This window comes from Amphibalanus amphitrite, unplaced genomic scaffold (genome assembly GCF_019059575.1).
Source record: "Amphibalanus amphitrite isolate SeventyFive unplaced genomic scaffold, NRLGWU_Aamphi_draft 000820F_arrow, whole genome shotgun sequence".
NCBI classification, from domain to species: Eukaryota; Metazoa; Arthropoda; class Thecostraca; order Balanomorpha; family Balanidae; genus Amphibalanus; species Amphibalanus amphitrite.
The window spans coordinates 150,335-168,215 of record NW_024882314.1 but is presented as its reverse complement, the minus strand read 5'-3'; the positions used below and the strand labels follow the sequence as shown (position 1 = coordinate 168,215).

Below are 17,881 nucleotides of genomic sequence, written 5' to 3'. Positions count from 1 at the left end.
GAATCGAACCCGGAAATTAATGTTCTTAGCGTAAAGCGGAAGCCTGCCTTGTTAACTGCACAAAAATTTGCGAAGCTCAGTTGGGCAACGGCTGGATGGTGAATGCATGTTTTTTATTTGCTGCTTTCAAAAAATATTTTGGTGTCATAACATTGTAAATATCAAAGAAGGTAGATCATTTTTGCGTCCCTTGATATAGTCGTGATACATTAACATGCGTGTACTGTGTCCCAAGCAGTTTGTTTCAGGGTGTAGTTTTATGGCTAACAAATTGTACTGATTTAATGGTACTTCGGTACCTTGGGGTAAGATGCCCCCTGTCCTGATGGGGAAAGACGCCCCCCTAAATCCGTAGGCTGTCCTTCAAGCAGCCCGTCAAATCATTTATTACATGCTTGTGATGAGAGACAAAAGCCGATCTGGGACTATTAAGAGTCCAGTACGGTCGGGTGCTCCCCATGCCGGTCTCTCGGCCCACACAGCGACTTTTTGGGCGGCATCTGACTCTGAGAGCCCTCACGACGGCCTCTGTGGGCCCCATTATTGGCTCCAGGGCCCCTCACGACATCCTTTGAGGGCTCCCACGTTGGCTTCACGGACCGCGCTGGCATCTGAGGTCCTCACGATGGGCTCGAGGGCCCTCAAGCATCATGAAGACCTATAAGGGCCCCACAGTGGTCTCCGAACGCCACCACGGAGGCTTGTTTGGCCGCGCTGGACTATGATAGCCCTAACGATGACCTCTGAAGCCCCTTACGACCACTTTTGAGGGCCCTTACGATGACGTTTGGTGTCTACTGCAGGCTCGAAGGGACTACTGATTCGTTCAGGCGATTCACGTGCCCATTTATGTCACTTATAGTGCAGGGGGCATCTTACCCAACGCCAGGGGGCGTCTTTCCCACCCTGTGGGGTAAGACGCCCCCTTTCACATCTTCAGGAAAATGCTTAATAGCAAAAAAAGTTATCATATTTCAGGCACAAAAGTGTGATATTTTTGGAGAAAAATGATGTCGGCTTCCGATGAAACTCCAAGTTTTTGCTTTCCGATCGTCATTTTCGAATAATATATGACATAGTAAAACCCTGAGCATCTTTCCCCACTCTCCCCTACCAGTTTTACGTTGCCAGCGCATTGTGGAATGAACTCACAGAACCGCAGGTATCAAACGTTTAGCATAATTCTACATCCGAAGGCATTGGGTTCATCTCGATCCTTCATTTTCATAATAGTCGTGTTTACACAGCGTTCTGCATGTGAATGCACATTCCTATCGGTCCACCCGACCGACAAGGGCGACATTCCTGTACACTGTCTACGACGGGTCGCCCTTCCTGACAAATAGCGTGCACAACGCGGCCAGCCGACCGGCCGGGATGGTTTTGTTGCCTGGGCGGCCGCTCTGTCCCAGAGGAGAGGGGGAGGGAGGGGAGGGGAACTCTGTTTACCTCGCCGCACGGGGCCCACCGCCAGGAGTGACCTTGACCTGCATTGTGAGCAGCAGCCGGCGGCGGTCAGATGACCTACCGACAGCCGGGGCCGGGGAGGGATGTATGCGAGTCTGTTTATCATTCAGGGCCGGGGCAGCAAAAACGATAAGTGCGTATGCTGCTCTACGATTTCAAGGAAATCAGTGTTTTTGCTTGCTGTTGTAGTGAAATGGATGACGGGACGTGGAATATTGTTCGTGAAGTTCCATTTACATGCATATTGCTTATCTTAACCCATAATCGCATCGCTAGGTTTGGACATAAATGAAAGATAAACCCATTGGAATGCAAATTGCACAGTTGAGAATGACCGTCAACCCTCAGAAGATATCGCATCGTCTAGCCGGAACAAATAGCAAAGACCAGTTTCACCGCGTTTTGTGTGGAGTATGGTGTGTTTACGACTTTGACGCTGCCTTGAGAACGTCTGATCCCCATGAGCAAGGCTACTTGGGAATTACCAAACCTGAATCCATTCGTACCATGCATAGGCGGCGGAACGGGGGGGGCACCGGGGCACCGTGCCCCCCCTTGAATTCTGCAAGGGGGGCACCAATAGCAAGGTGCCCCCCCTTAAATTTGATGTATTAGTAAATAGTACCAGGGGCGGATTCGGGAAAACTCCAAGGGGGAGGGTCATGAATCGAAGTGGTGCCCCTACCTATACCCAAAATTAAAACCTCAACGGATTTCGGCCACTTAGTTTTGGTGGTGCCCTATTTTCAGTTTTTTTTTCTTTATTTTTGGTTAGTCATGTGATGACTGGTGCCCCTGGAAAGACTGTGGTACCTACCTACCCTGCCCCCTGACAAGCCTACGGTGGGCCCTGACATGACTTAGGTGCCCATGGGCCCTGACAGGCCCGTGGTGCCCCTGACAGGCCTGTGGTGTCCTTGCTAGGCCTGTGGTGTCCCTGGGCCTTGGCAGGTCTGTGGTGCCCCTGGCGAGCCTGTGGTGCCCCTGTTAGAACGCAGGTGCCCTTGACAGGTTTGTGGTGCCCCTGACAATCCTCAAGTGCCAACGACAGGCTTGTGGTGCCCTTGACAGGCCCATGGTGCCCTTGCGAGGCCCGTGGTTCCCCTGCGAAGCCGATAGCGCCCCTGGCAGGCCTCTGGTGCCCCTGGCAGGTCTGTGGTGCCCCTGGAAGACCTGTAGTGCTTTTCCTAGGCCGATGGTGCTCCTGACAGGCCTGTGGGGCCACTGACAGGCCCGTGGTGCCCCTGCTAGGCCTATGGTACCCCTGGCGGGCCTGTGGTGCCCCTGTCGGCTGTCAGGCCTGTGGTGCTCCTGACAGGCATGTGGTGACCACAGGCCCTAAGTCATGACCCATGTGACCTCCCCCCTGGGATTCGCCACTGATCAGTACTGCGATGGCTTCTTGGGAATTTGATATATGTAGGATAAATGGAATTTATCAAACGACAATAAGGAAAAGACAAACACATAAGTACTTGAGGATCAGCTTAACCCTCGCTGGCACAGGGGGGGGGGGGTTCTCGCATTGATCAATTTTACACCTATCCTGAAAATTTCATGACCCTGACCCAAATGACCTTTGACCTGTGACCTCTTTTCTGAGACCATGTTTGGCCGGAATCGCGATTCGGCGTATGTCGGCTCGCATTAGCCGCGTGTTTGCAAGCTTTTCGTGGTTTCAAACATTCAAACATGTGATTTGATGTTGCTCCCATACATAAGGGTGGGTGTCAAGGTCACGTGAAGGTCAGGTCAGGTCATTGACCTTTGGTGACCTCGGGTGACCTCGGTTCACTTTTCGAGTTTTACATGTTTCTAGGCTAGTTTTTGGAGCTGAATTCGAATTTAGCAACCATTTGAACATTTACGAAGTAGTTTTGGTGCCTTCGTAACATGTTACGAAGCTATCAGAGGCGGTTGACACGTATTACGAATACCCGTCACAACTCCTACCGGTTGACCTGACCTGACCTGACCCGACCTGGTCTAAATGCTAAAAGACATTATCTATGATCAAAGCTAACACGATATTCGTGATCAGCACCCCGGAAAACCACATAACAGCCACACTTTACGGCTTTCTAACAGGTCCCGATTTTCCCGGTTTTCGGGTCATTGACCTGACCTGCAGAAGGTCACTCGATGACCTAGGACCTTAAAATTGGGTATCATCAGCTTCCTCTCGTGACGGACAACACGCTCGATTTTTCTGCGAAGCTCTAGCTCGATCAGGGGCCAAACGCGAGGAGGGGGGTCGTACCAACCCCCCCCCCCCCTTGTGCCGTCGAAGGACGCAAAATGGCCTGTGCCGGCGAGGGTTAAAGTTAACCACACATACGGGGGTGAACTGCCATTTTCGTTTAGTAAAAAAAAAAATAAAAAATAAAAAAATCATCGTGCCGGGGCTGTGACGAAAAATAAGTGGCCTAAATCCGATGAGAAAACAGGATTTGGGGGTACCCTAGGTTTGGCTCCTGGAGCTGGTGCCCCCCCTTGTCTCAAATCGTTCCGCCGCCTATGGTACCATGTCCTTAAACTCACTGTCTTTAGAACCGCCTTCACTCTCACTGAGCTCAGATTTAGGTAATGCTTGCAAAGGCATATGACTAAAATGCTGACAAAACGTTATTAGCTCATTGCCAGTGCTAAAAACATCATTAGGTGTTCAATTTCGTTTGCACCAGCTTTGGAAATGGAAAAGACAGATGGTGACGGTATGGAAATACGATAAGTCACTTTTACGTCATTCAAAATGGCTTAACGGACCCCTTGGCAACACCTAGAACAGACGCGTGGCGGCCAGCACACGGAAGGTGCTAGCTTTTAGAGGAAAGCACCGCTTTTCGTAACCGGGACCGTACGATAAGACAATGTATCGATGCATATCCTACACGAATTCTAAATACCATCGTGACAACCTCACCGTTATAGCCTTGACTACAGTTAATAACATGTTCTCGTTTTCACAGACTTGGTGACTAAGTGCGGAAAACGCACACGGATAATATTTACACGGGATAGCTTGAGCACTTACATTACCAACTACCATGTATTCCGCAAATCCCAAAGGTCACGGCACACTGTACTTAGCGGTAGCAGGCAAACACGCATAATCTAACAGGCAAACGGGCATAAGCTAGCGAACAATCACGCATAATCCATGCAGTCGGCAGCCGCAAAAGCAAGCCAGTATACCTACGGCAAACACCTTGTATTTTGTGTAGCGCATTGAAAACGGGCATTACAAAGCCACATACAAATTCGGACAGATTCCGTGCTTGACATTTGCGCTCTGAGGCGGCAGGCGATAGCACACAAGTACAGTGAAATGTCCGGGTGTTTGAGGCCGCTCTGCTATATAAGGTCACGGCCACAATAGGCGCCGACTGAGCTAACAGAGAGCGGCCGCGGGCTCGCGGCTATTGTGTCTGGTGGGGCGCGAACACTCAGCATTAGCCCGTGCTGCAACTCAGTGCTTCGGTGCCGTGCTGACCTTGGCACGGGATAGAACCGAGATGGAACTCAGAAACGCTTACAAGCGGTCGACAGTCCTTGAATACAATGGCATATAATAGATGAGCCAGTCGGACAGGTTTTTATACCAGAAATCGTAGCGCCGTAAGTTGTCATTTTTTATTGCGATGAAATATTTTTGTAATATATCAAGTGCTTTCTAATTGAAACGAAGAGCCTATTCAGTTTCAAAAGACAGCGCTGACTTATTTCTACTGCTTCCCGGGATAAAGTTATTCTCGTCTTACAAATGGCATTGAAACTGCTGGAAGAAGTATGTTCAAAAGTTCGGCGAAGCTAGAATTCTTGGAAAGTTGGATTCACGTATGCCATTAGTCGACGTCAAGACCTGTTTCATTCCCACCACGTCTTCACGGACACATCAGGTTTGGTCGGAAAAAGAACGTCATATTTCTACCCCGTCAAAATGGCTCTTTCTGTGAGGAGCAGACGAATCTCTGCGTGGCCTAATCCAACGCTGGTCTGTTTATGTGATTTATGCTCCGTCGTTGATCCGTCTTGTCGTAAAAGTAAAACTGAGGTTGAGCCTGCATATCTTATCGCCTGTCAAAAGCACTGAGAAGAAAAGCGAGGATATGGTCATAGATTGACATATTTGCGCGATTTCATGCTTGATGCGGCCCTTACTGTACTTTTTAGCTTATTTGCAAGCATTTCAGAACAAGTCAAGTAATGTACTTATCAGTTTGGTACAGTCTGGTAATTCTTCTTCTTATGTGAATCTAAATTCTAATAGAAAGAATTTATTTGAATTTAAATTCACCTAACGCACAAAACATAATATGCCACATTAAAAAGAAAATCAATTCCACGCTGCTACACAAAATTTCATTTGCTAATAATCACAGCACGCCACGAGATAAATCTCTACAGAATCACGCCCCACATTCCGACCCCTCCCCACACACACACTTCCTGCCCCCCCCCCCCGACCGACAGCTGCACGAAGGGCGTCACTTCAATCAGCGGATGTAGCGAGTTGGGCCACCACATCACACCGTACCGCTCCTGCACAAAAACAGCCCGATCGCCGACCTCTACAGGCGGGGTCGACGCCTCGACAACAATTTCCTCCTAACGTCGACTCTTGTGTAAGCAGCGGTTTGAGGAAACGGAAGTGTAAATAACAGGAAGGTTTAGAAGTGATCCGTTTGATTCTGGAGTGGTTTGAGGGCGTGTGGTTGGGCAGCGTGAGAGATACCTTTGCGTGCTGGGTTGAACGAGGATTGGAGGCGATGGTGATATAGATGTGGGAAACTAGGCTTAAATTTCCACTTGCTTACCTTTTTGATGGTTACCTGCACATGACCTGACTCATCGTAGTTCGTAAATGAAGTTGTGCGATCGTTTTCCATTGATAAGACAAGTGGCCCAACTAACTCTCGAGCCTATCCTTTAGTTATTCTCAAGTCTGATGCACTCTCAGTCGAATTCTGCGTTACTGGCGAAGGAGGTCACCGTGGCCTATAGTAGTCTAGAGGAGGGGTCACCGTGACTCAGTCCCACCCCGCTGAGACCGCCGTGGGGCTTCGCAGACCGAATCCGATCAATGACACGCGAAGACGCCTTCACCAGCCACCGACCGCATCCAGACAGCATAACCACGTTATGCAGGTGTGGGGCTGGCCTCTACCGTATATAAATGGCCTTGAGATGAGACGTGTGAGGGACAGACGGAATGCTTTGACATTTGACTGACAACTGTCACTAACCAGGGACATTTATAGACATCTGAACATGTCACTGCAGTCAAGCTGAGGTCCAATATGACAGACAGTCGCACGAAGCCGAAACGTGATGTAAAGGTCAGCTTTGGAAGCATGAGATAGGCTTGTCTTCGACGGTGGGCAGCTTCTGTAACACTGTGACACACCGTTCTCACCAAGCCCATCGAGACCCAGTGGTAGTAAGACAAAGAAGACCCAATCTGCAACTTATCACCCCTTCCCTGATTTATACGCGTTGGACATTATGACTAACTCGTGCCAGATACGCGCCACCGCAGACTGAGAGAACCACCAGCCAGATGCCCATCAGAGCACTTCCGTGATAAGTCACCCCGGGACAGTAACAGAGGGTGACGTGCTCTCCAGACACATGCATCACACGTCACTATAGTGACAGAGGCGACACAAAGCAGCCAGAACGGCGCTGCGCCTCACACAGCGCCACGTACCAGCACACGTGGCATGACACTCACGTGTGACACGGCACACGTGTCACTGACACCGTGCCCGATATCGGCGCGGTGCCAGCTCGGTCCAGACAGGAAGGGCCCGGGCGAGGGTTTAGATAGCGTCTGTGACGCCACCGCCAACGACTGTGGTCTGAAAACTAATGACCGCCGTTTGAACCGACTGGTGGGGCGTTGTAAGATGGAGTGCATCACGGTTCGAAGCTAAAGACAGCGATGTGTTAGGCTGGATTTTTTTTTTCTCGCTTTCCAAAAATCTAAGGGTCAATTGAAATCAAATCCAACTTTATCAAGCGGATATTAAATGAAAAGAAAGCAATTGTCGCGGAAAAAGTTGACTTGTGAAGCATACAACGTATGTCGTATGTGTTTTATTACTTCCGCAAAACAACTCAGCTGACGAGACAGATCGCGTCGATCGGGTCTGATGATCAAATCTGATTATTCGGGTTTGGCGAATCTAGTGCGACATCTCAGGTCCGGCCGGACAGGACTCTGATCAACTTAGGTGTTACTTAGAACACCTCGCATCGGCGGCGACCGCAGGCTGAGGTCGTCCCTGATGTATTCGTCTCGTATCGACCCCTGGGGCAGCCAGCTGCATAGCACCACGGGCCCGGGACCGAGGTCCTGATTTAGCGGCCGACACACCAGCTGCTACCTGACACACACATCTGCCGGCGGCACGCTATTCCTACCGTCGGAGAAGGAAGACGGTAAGAGGTATAACGGAGAAGTGGGAACGGATAAGGGAAGACGAGGCGGGATGGGAGGTACGGGATGAAATGTACGGGATATGGCAGGATGGAAAGGGCCTGTATAGGATTAGACCGGACAAGGCAAGACAGGAAGGAATGGAACGGGAGACAGGACCTAACAGAACATACTAAGACAAAACCGTGGAACACAGGTCGCGACCGATAGAAATTGAACTACTGACGGGGAGCAAACGAATGGCATTCAGCTCGCCATGTTAAATCAATAGCTCATCCACCGGAACGTCTAATAACAAAACTTTGGCTTTGTTCGGTAGCTTTCGATGCATGATAATATTGAGCTGACACGAGGTAAATTACGAAACATGTCAGCCGCACCACACCCATTTTATATCGACGTAACCACCCACGCTGCACGCAAAGCCTTCCGCGTGATCACGTCACGTATTGCTACCATAGGCGGCGGAACGGGGAGGGCACCGGAGCACCGTGCCCCCCTTTGATTTTGGCATTTTAACGTTAGCCCTATGGGCGTTGCATGGAAAGAATGGGACCAAAAGTCGGCAGTGCCCCCCCCCCCCTTAATTGAAGGTGTTCCGCCGCTACTGATTGCTACGTCACTTCACGTCGAACCAAGTCAATGCAGTCAAATCACATTGCAATGTCGCAGTCTCCGACCACCCGAAATAATCTAGGACTCATTCTTTAACCAGTAACGGGTTAGCACATCGCTCAAATTGAAGTAAAGAGAGGGCCAAACTAAATCGGTCTGTTGCGTCTTGCGAAGACTGTCCTTGAAGGATTGCGTAATACTTGTTCTTGGTAATCCAGTTGGAACACAAAAACGGTCAAGATCTGATGGCTGTCATTGCACGCTCCTACAGCTGGCACCGTTGTTTTATCATCATACCTATAAATTACACTATCTTTGATTTACAAACTACGATTTTTACGGAACAATAGGGTGGTAGCCAGCCCCGATAAGTGACAGGCTGTGTATAACTCAGCCCTGTCGCGGCTTCCACTGCACTGCTCGTTGTTCGAACACCGCCTGTGGTCAGCTCTCGTGCCATATTAGGAAGTATACCGGCGGCAGCGGCGGGCGGTGGGGAGCGGCAGGCGGTGGGGGAGGGGCGGCAGGCATGGTGGGAGGGCAGGAGTGGACGAGACTGGAGGGAGGGGGAGGGGAGCAGACTGACAGCATCGATAGCATGGGCTTTTGTAAGGTATAGCGACAAAGGGATGACATTCTAAAGGAGTGACAGTGTCCGTCAATAGGCTTTTGCATGGCGTTCACATAAACGGTGGAAGAAAGAAACACCCTTCGTTGTATTTCCTTAGAACCATAATGAGCTTTTAGGGAACGTCAACCGGTAATGGCCTGGTGACGCAATTTATATTTGTAACCACCGCGTAATTCTGTTTTTGGAAAACAAAGTAAAACCTAATGGCACACCTGACGAGGAAAGATGTGCCTTAAATCCCTCACTCTAATCCTCATGATTCATGAAAGTCAAGCTCGAACAAAGCACGGCGCAAAATTGAAATGCGCCACATTTGGGAGCGATTGATTGCATGGCGTGACTTCTTCCATGTAACATCATAAAGAAAAAAACTGGACTGCTTCAACAGAAGGCGCCGGGGTTAACTAGAAATCCAAGAACATGCTCTGACCAGCGCGCATGCACAAAGAGGCGCCTAGCTGAACATGTGGTCGCTTACAGGCACAGAGCCAGTGCCGTGCTAAGACAGTGAGGCATAACTAGACCACAGGCGAACCACAGGCGGACCAAAACTGGACCACAATCGGACCGCACATGGACCGCAGAGAGGTGAGGTCGCGAAAGTGGAATAAAACTTAACGGAGGAGGAAAACGAGTTGATCAGAGGTCGGTATAGTGAGGCAAATTCAAGTTCTGTAAGCCAGCACTAGCATAATCTAGCGGAACCAGTGTCTAGCCCAAGCTCACACATGCAGATCTAACACATAAGGTGCATCAATTCACCACTGCACTAGCTTTGCATATCCTCCGCCACTTCCACATGACATGTTCCTCAGACTAATCTATCCGCTACCAAGATCCATATCCAGTACCTATCTACCATTCACCATCAGGAAGCACACACCGGCGGTGCTACCAATCACCATCACCACCGCCTGTCACCAGGCACCACCACCGCCACCAACGTCGCTCCACCGCCGCGGGCGTGGCAGCTCGGTACGGGCGCCATATGGCGGGCACACCAGCCCAGTCATCCAGCGAACCTCCCACCGTCCTACCGGACACTGACCCTCCCACGGCTACCCCGAGTCTCGCCCGAGAGTTTGGCGATACGGACCACCGTGCGGCTACCTGGAGTCTCGCCCGAGAGTCGAGCAGGCGATACGGACCACCGAACGGCTAGCAAATGGGAGAAACAGGTGAGGCGTCGCCACCTGTCCAGCACGACCCGCCAGTCCGAAACGGACTCGATCAGCAACGAACCATCAGACCATCACAAAACGAAACCCGGTCAGAGGAGACCGACCCGTCACTCAGACGCGATTTCATTATTTCAACATGCAAGGCGGACCCGATTTGAAATGAACCTGACCCAGAATGAACCAGAGACAAGTCGTAAATGGATTCGGCGGTGGATTGAAGAGATTCGACAAAATCCGTACAAAAATCCGTGTAGCTTTGACATGGTCCGGCTGCATTGGCCCAGCCCATCACTAGAACATCTGGCGAGCGCGTTCATCTGGACAGGATTGAATTGTGGCTCCATCGGACGGCCAAAGCGGAGCCCATGATTCGACTCTAAGCGTAAATCAGCCGCCGGGCGGTGGCCGGCGTCTCAGCTGGCAGGTGTGAGCTATGGAGCAATGATTGGTGAGCTATGAGCTATGGCTGAGTCCATCAGAGCAGTGTGGGAGGCGGGATACACGCCCACTTCACGCCTGGAAGTAGGTTCCATTCGGTGCAGGGAGAGAATGTTTGGGTTTAAGACGGGGCTAATGGGCAAGAGCTGTTAGGCCATGAGCTGGAAGAATATCGTAGTGGGTTATTTTAAAAATCATGCCCTCCAAGCTTGGGCAAAGGGTCGGCAAATCATGTGAAGAAGAGAGGGAGCTTCACGCACGTTATTATGACACAAAAACTCATTGTAGCCCACGTCGGCCGACGCAGCCTGACAGTGTTTACAAAGATGTGCACCACGCACATGTAGCTATGTATATTAAACAAGACTGAATTTCAACCGGTCGACTGATAGCGGTGCAAGACGCAGAATAGCCAGAAATGTTACTAGTTCACCAGACGTTTGTTAGGGAAATGTATGGTCGCATACGAACGATGGAATGTAAGCACGAAGGTTTCACAGAAACACAGATTCGCGTTCCCCGACCTGCGTACAGACATAAAGCAGACGTGTGCCTCGCATTAGGATGTGTTATGATGTGTCTTCTTTTTGTCCACATTCCTACAGAAAGGTTATGCAACAGCTCTTCTTCGAAGCGTCTCGGGCGCCTGTTGCATACGCCTCTTTTGTTTTAAGAGTTTTTTAAACTTTCCAGCCCCATCTTTGTTAGTTTCAACAAACAAACAGCGTCCTAACCGCAATCGACCACCTCTACAGCCAACACATGGAAGCAGACTCAGGAAATGCCACCCATCTCCCGCCCATCGGCTCGTCGCAATCCTGATGAGTCGCCCCCAGGCTGTCTGGCACGGCTCCGGCAGCAACAGACCCCCCTCCCTCTGCGCCCCCCCCCCCCCATCGCCCCCGGCGGTAATACCACCGACATTGCTCCCGGCTGGGAACGTTTATTGCCCGGGCCCGGGCCCCAGGCTATATGTGTATGCCTGCCTGCAGAAATATGACGGTGATGGCGACGTGTTGCTGTTTTCCCACGGCAGATGAGACAAACTATGACAAATGAGAACGAATCAAGTCGCGGACGTCGCATTTATCAATGGGATGTGTTATTGCGATGTTATAATTGCAGTAGCTTTCACGATGTCACGTTCACATTTTAACAAATATCACCACATTCGTCATCAACACATAACGGTGAGTCTGAGTGCTCCACTGAGAAATATCCAATGATATCCGAAAATGTCTGGTACCTACAGGGTGTAACGAAATTATCCGGACATCTATTTTTTCGCCATATCTGCTCGCACAGTTTCTCTTTTAATGTCAGAAGCTGGAAAATTGGATGAATGCATACCTCTGGTATCTGCTCTTAACTCAGCAGTGACCTGACCTTGCGAAATGACTCTTGTTCTGAGTAAGAGTCGAGTCGCCGACGGGTTCATTTGATAGTTTTCGTTTAAGGCAGTGGAGAGAAAGGAGTACAGTCTCTCGTTTCGTAGTAAGGCTACGTGTTGGTGGCATGGTGGCATGAGCCAGAAGCTGGTCTGTCAGCAGCTGGACATCAGCAGCAGCCAGTAGCACATCTGCCTGAGGCGTAATAAGCTGGGACTTAGTGGCAGAATCAGCCCGGCCTCGATCGCAAAAGGCGCCCTTTGCCAAGTGGTGAGGAGAGTTGTCAAGATAGCGACAAGGAAACGGCACCAATTAATCCGCATACTGACTCGAATTCTTACCAAGGTAGATAATAAGAGGTCCCACATCATGATTCACCGTTACCCGCCCTTTAGCTTGGTTTTACTGCCCTTCAAACTGGAAAAGACAATGAAATTGACGGGAAAACAACCAGTCCACCACCTTTGGCTTCAGGCCAGGGCGTGTCCACTGGTCGAAGGAAGACACGAATGAGGTGACCTGGTCGGATGGGAAGCTGTTCGAGCTGCGATACCCGTTGAACCGTCAAATCGGCCATGTGTGGGCTGCCAGCAGCTCGAATGTGCCGGCCGTCGCCGGCGTCAAACATCCGGCCGAAATCCAGACCTGGAGCATGTTCAGCTGCTGTGTAATATTCAAGCTGTTCATGACGACACAGAAAACCACTATCAGTGACGAGTATTACCGGCGCAACATCCTGGCTAGCGATTGGTTGGAGCCACTCAACCAGACGGCACAGGATGGCTCGGTTTCTGAACGTGTACCGATACCTGATTCAAGCCGCGCAGTCTTCATACGGGGCGGCGCACCACCTTCAAGTCCCTAGCAGAATGAGAAGTGATGCCGAGAGGACCTTTTTGTTCTTCTGGGCTAAAGGGCTATGGCTTGGAAATAGTTCCCATGCAATTCCGTCGATATATTGTGGACTATTGTCCATCAGGAGATGAATGAGGGGACACCCGCCACCAGCGCCGCCCAACTGCGGGCACAGGTTAGTAAGGCGCTACTCTATATGAAACCCACTGTGCTGGAAAATCCAGTGGCTGGAATGCTCCAAAAATGTGTACCTGCGCTCTTATGAAAGGTGGCTATATAATAATTCAAAAGGGAAAATATCAGAATGTCTTGCTTCTTAATTACAGCGCGAAGAAAGATATCCGGATAATTTCGTTACACCCTGTACCTGACGACCTCACACAAAGACACGGTAATTTTCGGAACCTATCTCATCTGACAGACGAGAATGACACCGTGCGAAAACCCATCTCGCTGTGGACCACTCCCAGTTCGCATTTCCCCACGCCGTGACGTCAAACGCTCACCTCGACTGTAAATGCTACATGTCCTTGGGTCTCCTATAAACCCCGCCAGACTATCGCGGAGACTTCCTGCCGCTGGACACCAGCACTGCATCCTCCGCGGCGACCAGATAGAGCCACGGTTCCAACTTTAAAACACAGCTCCACGCATATATAATGCCCATCATTCACCCTTGCATGCGTCCAGTCTCGCACGCTTCCCACAGCTGCGTCATCCTCCCGGCTCTGTGTGAATGTTGGCGAGGCTTCGGAGAACTGCCTTGCAGGGTCTCTTCATACAGCTCCGCTAATGCCTGCACCTGCGGTCTGCGAGCGCGTCCCGTTTTTGCTGCGCTACACCCCGGAGTGCATTCGCTGACGCTCTCAGTGCTGGACAAAGCTGGTCGGAGAGGAGGGTTCGCTTCCAGTGGAAGGGGTAGGGGACAGGGAAAGGTCAGAGGGGGGACTGAGGCCCTCCCTATCGGGCAGGGGGACCCTGGCGGTGAGAACCCTATATCCCCTCCCGAACCCCAGAGAGTTCCAGCGAGTCACATGAAGTCCCGAGGACGAAGATAGCAGCAGCAGATTGTCCCAACACGACTGGTACGAGACGATGCGGGGTTGTTTGTTGGAGTTCTCTTACCACGGCTGTCCCCACATGCTGACAACAATGTTTTCAAACACAACAAGCCTCTGGTATGGGGAATCCTCGTGATCAAAACAGTAATAAGTAGTAAACAAGCAATGTCTGCATACAGTTCGGCGTAACATGGGGCCAGGACAGACAGGGACCTCTTCTAATAGGTCGCTATCTATGTAGGCCAGGGGTGAGGCCTGGTTAAAGGGCGAAGAGGGGCCAAAATAGAAGCAGATGTTGCTATTGACCGACGATGAACTCGCTGACGTAACCTCAGGGACAAGGTCACCAGAGTGCATCCGTGCAGGCGGTTCCTGGAACACCGCCGAACTCATCTGCATAAAGCGGGCCCCTCTATGTTTATCACCCACCAAGACGAGAGGCCTGCTAGTAAGAATCAAACATATGCCGCTTATTTGCAACAGCTGACTGTGCCAATACGTATACCATCGCATGACCGGTTTTGCCTCAGGAAAGGTGAACAGTCCTTATCGGCAACGAAGTTGCTTGTATTTCGCCCTCATCTCTGAGAAAACAAAGGACTCAGCCTCCTAGCCTACCTCGAAAACCCTCACGGCATGAGTTCACTAACAGCGCGATCGTGACTTATCTTCACGACAGGACAGAGCACAGGACGTCCTCCAGACCCACGGGCGCTCCTCTGTCAGTTTTCCGCACCGGCAGCTGCGCACCGGATTTACGCCGTAACCGTGGCCACTCGGCCCTGACAGCGACGAGCAGGACATGTCAGACATGTCAGACATTATGACAGACATGTCAGCCACCGCATACACCTCATAAACTCCTAGCGTCGGACCGTCTGACCTCCTGTCCTCCACACTCGCCCGGGAGTTCCCGAGACTCGGAACAGACATCTCCAGTGCTATGGAACTGACAGTCTGCCCCGGGCCCGGTGCCAGAGGCTGGGGGGGGGGGGCCTCTGGGCCCAGACGGCGAGACGGGACTATGGCGGCGCGCGCGTCAGGGGAGGGGAGGGGAGGGGAAGGAGATACGCCTGGCAGACTACCCCGGTCGACCGATGCGCCCCCGCTTCCGGTGGCTAGGGAAACTTTATGGGGAAGGGACGTGCAGGGGCGCGGGAACTACTTTCCGACTGGGGGGGCACACCATAATAGAGATCAACTTAGGGTACCCCCAAATCTAGTTTTCTCACCGGTTTTAGGCCACTTATTTTTCACCCCTCGGCTTTTTCAACAAAAAAAGAAAACATTTGCAAAAAAAAGTGTGGTATTCCGTCTCAAAGCTGTGGGGGCACCGCCCCCACGGCCCCAGAGTTGGGGGGGCCAGCTGCCCCCACTGCCCCCCCGGCTCCCGCGCCTATGGGGACGTGTACTGCAACGCAATGCTCAATTAATGCGCATAGCTAATATTTTAGAAGCCCTTTGATGTTTTCTATGCCAATCACGTTGCTGGGAAATGTTCGTGCGATTATACAGCTTGAATCTTGCGATGCCTGATAAGGCGCGCACACTGATGTTTACTCTTTCGACTCCTGAGTCATCGCTCGCACTAGAACTATTGTCTGAAGTGTCATGCCATGATGTAGACATCACGAACATTCTATTTACCCGTACACGTGCTCGAAAAATGCCGGAAACGCACAACGGAATTACATCAGCGCCATGACTATGGCCATTGTTGCATAAAGATGGCTCCAAAAGGCCAGGGAAATAGTTACGTCACTGCACAAAAACAAACATAAAGACGAGGAAAGCACGAACAAAACAGCCTTCACAGATATGGCAAAAGACGACAGGCTGTTACCACATGCGATTTTATCAATGTCAACTTCCAAGAGGCCAGGCTCGGAATTATTCTAGTCGGTCGTCGGATCCCAGTAATTTGAACGTCGAGTTGCAGTGTTGCATTTAGAGTACAAATTGCACTGGCTGGTGCTGGTCCCAAATGGCAGGAAACAACTTTGACATGTTCTCTATGAGAGCGGTCTGAAGTTGGAGTGCTCTTTAGACAGCACCGGTCTATACTTAGGCCACGGTATTGGCCTGTCCCCTTTGACCTGAGACGAAGATAGCACACGGTATTCCGCACCATCGCGTCGCTGTTGCTGAAAATCGATCTTTGTCCAGTTAAAATATTTTTTTCACTTGACTAGCTGAGCACTGAGCAGACATTGCAAAAGATACTCAGGCATTAGAACCGTCAAAAGAAGCAAACAATGGACAATTTGTTTGGATTTTCGAGATTTTTAAATGGAACAACAACAGTAAAAAGGCCCATACAACCAGACTGCCATATGGACCTATGAACAAAATAGCACCGGCCAGACTGGCAAAGCGGCGCATCAAAATCTCCCTACCGGAACTGTCGGCTCAAAAAGCCTCCCGCGCCTCTGATGTTGTTTACCAGCCATCCGCCATGTTTTTACTTCTCACCAAGGTCTGTCATCCGCCGTTTGCCTGACCGGAAACATCCGATGACATCGAGCAGCATAGTATCGCAATCGACGACCAGATCTTTCCTGTCGGTGTCCTTGAACTGTTAGCGGGCGTGCTGTGACCGCAAATCGGTCTGTTTTCCTCGCAGGGGAGCTGACACGCCCGCGCCGGCCACGTGCGCCAGAGAGTGACACTGACAGGCGGCTGACACGGGAGGGTGACACAGGCGGTGACACGGCGGGTGTCAGACAGACGGGCAGTCTGAGGGGCCTCTGTGCAGGGGGATGAGGTCACAGGGGTCAAAAATGGTTACCCGAAAAGGCTACTTCGCGGTTGCAGCATCTGGTGGGCAAAAATCACATAGGACGCCCAGTGTGGTCCGTGAATATTCTGTCAGGAACCATGACGCATGAAATGGATGAGGAACTATAAAACTGTCACCAAATGCAAGTGACGTGACCAATAACCATCATGACGCCGAACGGTTACAACTCAACTGCCTATCGCCATGTATCAAGCGGGTCATGATGTTTCAGCAGTGAAACAGGGGCGCCGACATTCTTATCTGCAGCTCCACCGGGAGTCCCCGGACCATTAGCCAATGTTGTCAACAGCCTATTTGCACGGCCGATATCTAACCAAACTTTGCGGCAAGATTTCGTTATGGGACTCAACATACAAGCAATCGACATAAACAGGCAGTCGACATCACAAAAGAAGCCAAATTCAGTCATCCAACACCAAAATCCTTAATATCACGGCGTTCCATGAAATCAGATACGCTTTACACTTTCAACTGTACGAACTGTCTGTAAAAACACACATGCACAGGCACAAAGAACACCTGTCAAAACCAAGTGTCATGCGATGTAAATTCAACGTATTGTTTACATTCTCCACGACCACGTTCCACGTTTGCACATTCTCTACTTTTATTTTCATTACCGTCCGCCGTCCCCACTAAGCTTTACCGCACCATCCTTTTTCCAGCAGCTGATTGTCGCTACCGCCTGGCGCCTGCCCCAATCCAATACATCACTTACATCCATCCCACATAATCAACTCGACGTCAGTTTCCGTCACCTCCAGTCGCCCATCGCTCCGCCAGAGTCACGTGACCTTCGACCTTGAACTCGACCCCGATCGGCGGCCGGCCGTCGAAAACGAAATCGGACCCGGCCTGAAGTCACCGGCGTGCGGTCACCAATGATCAGAGGTTACTCAGCAGCTTCCAGCGCTAACGATCGTGCCTGTGACGTCACTGAGACAGTGGGATGACGTCACAGATCGTGAGGAAGCAGCGCCGGGTGGGTCACGCTGCTGCTAAG

General features: G+C 50.9%; 1 protein-coding gene across 1 annotated transcript in view; it reads right to left on the bottom strand.

Moving 5' to 3' along the window:
* The window catches only part of LOC122366623 (serine/arginine repetitive matrix protein 2-like), an 84,471-nt gene that overhangs the window by 40,715 nt on the left and 25,875 nt on the right, over window positions 1–17,881 (bottom strand). The window lies entirely within an intron of this gene.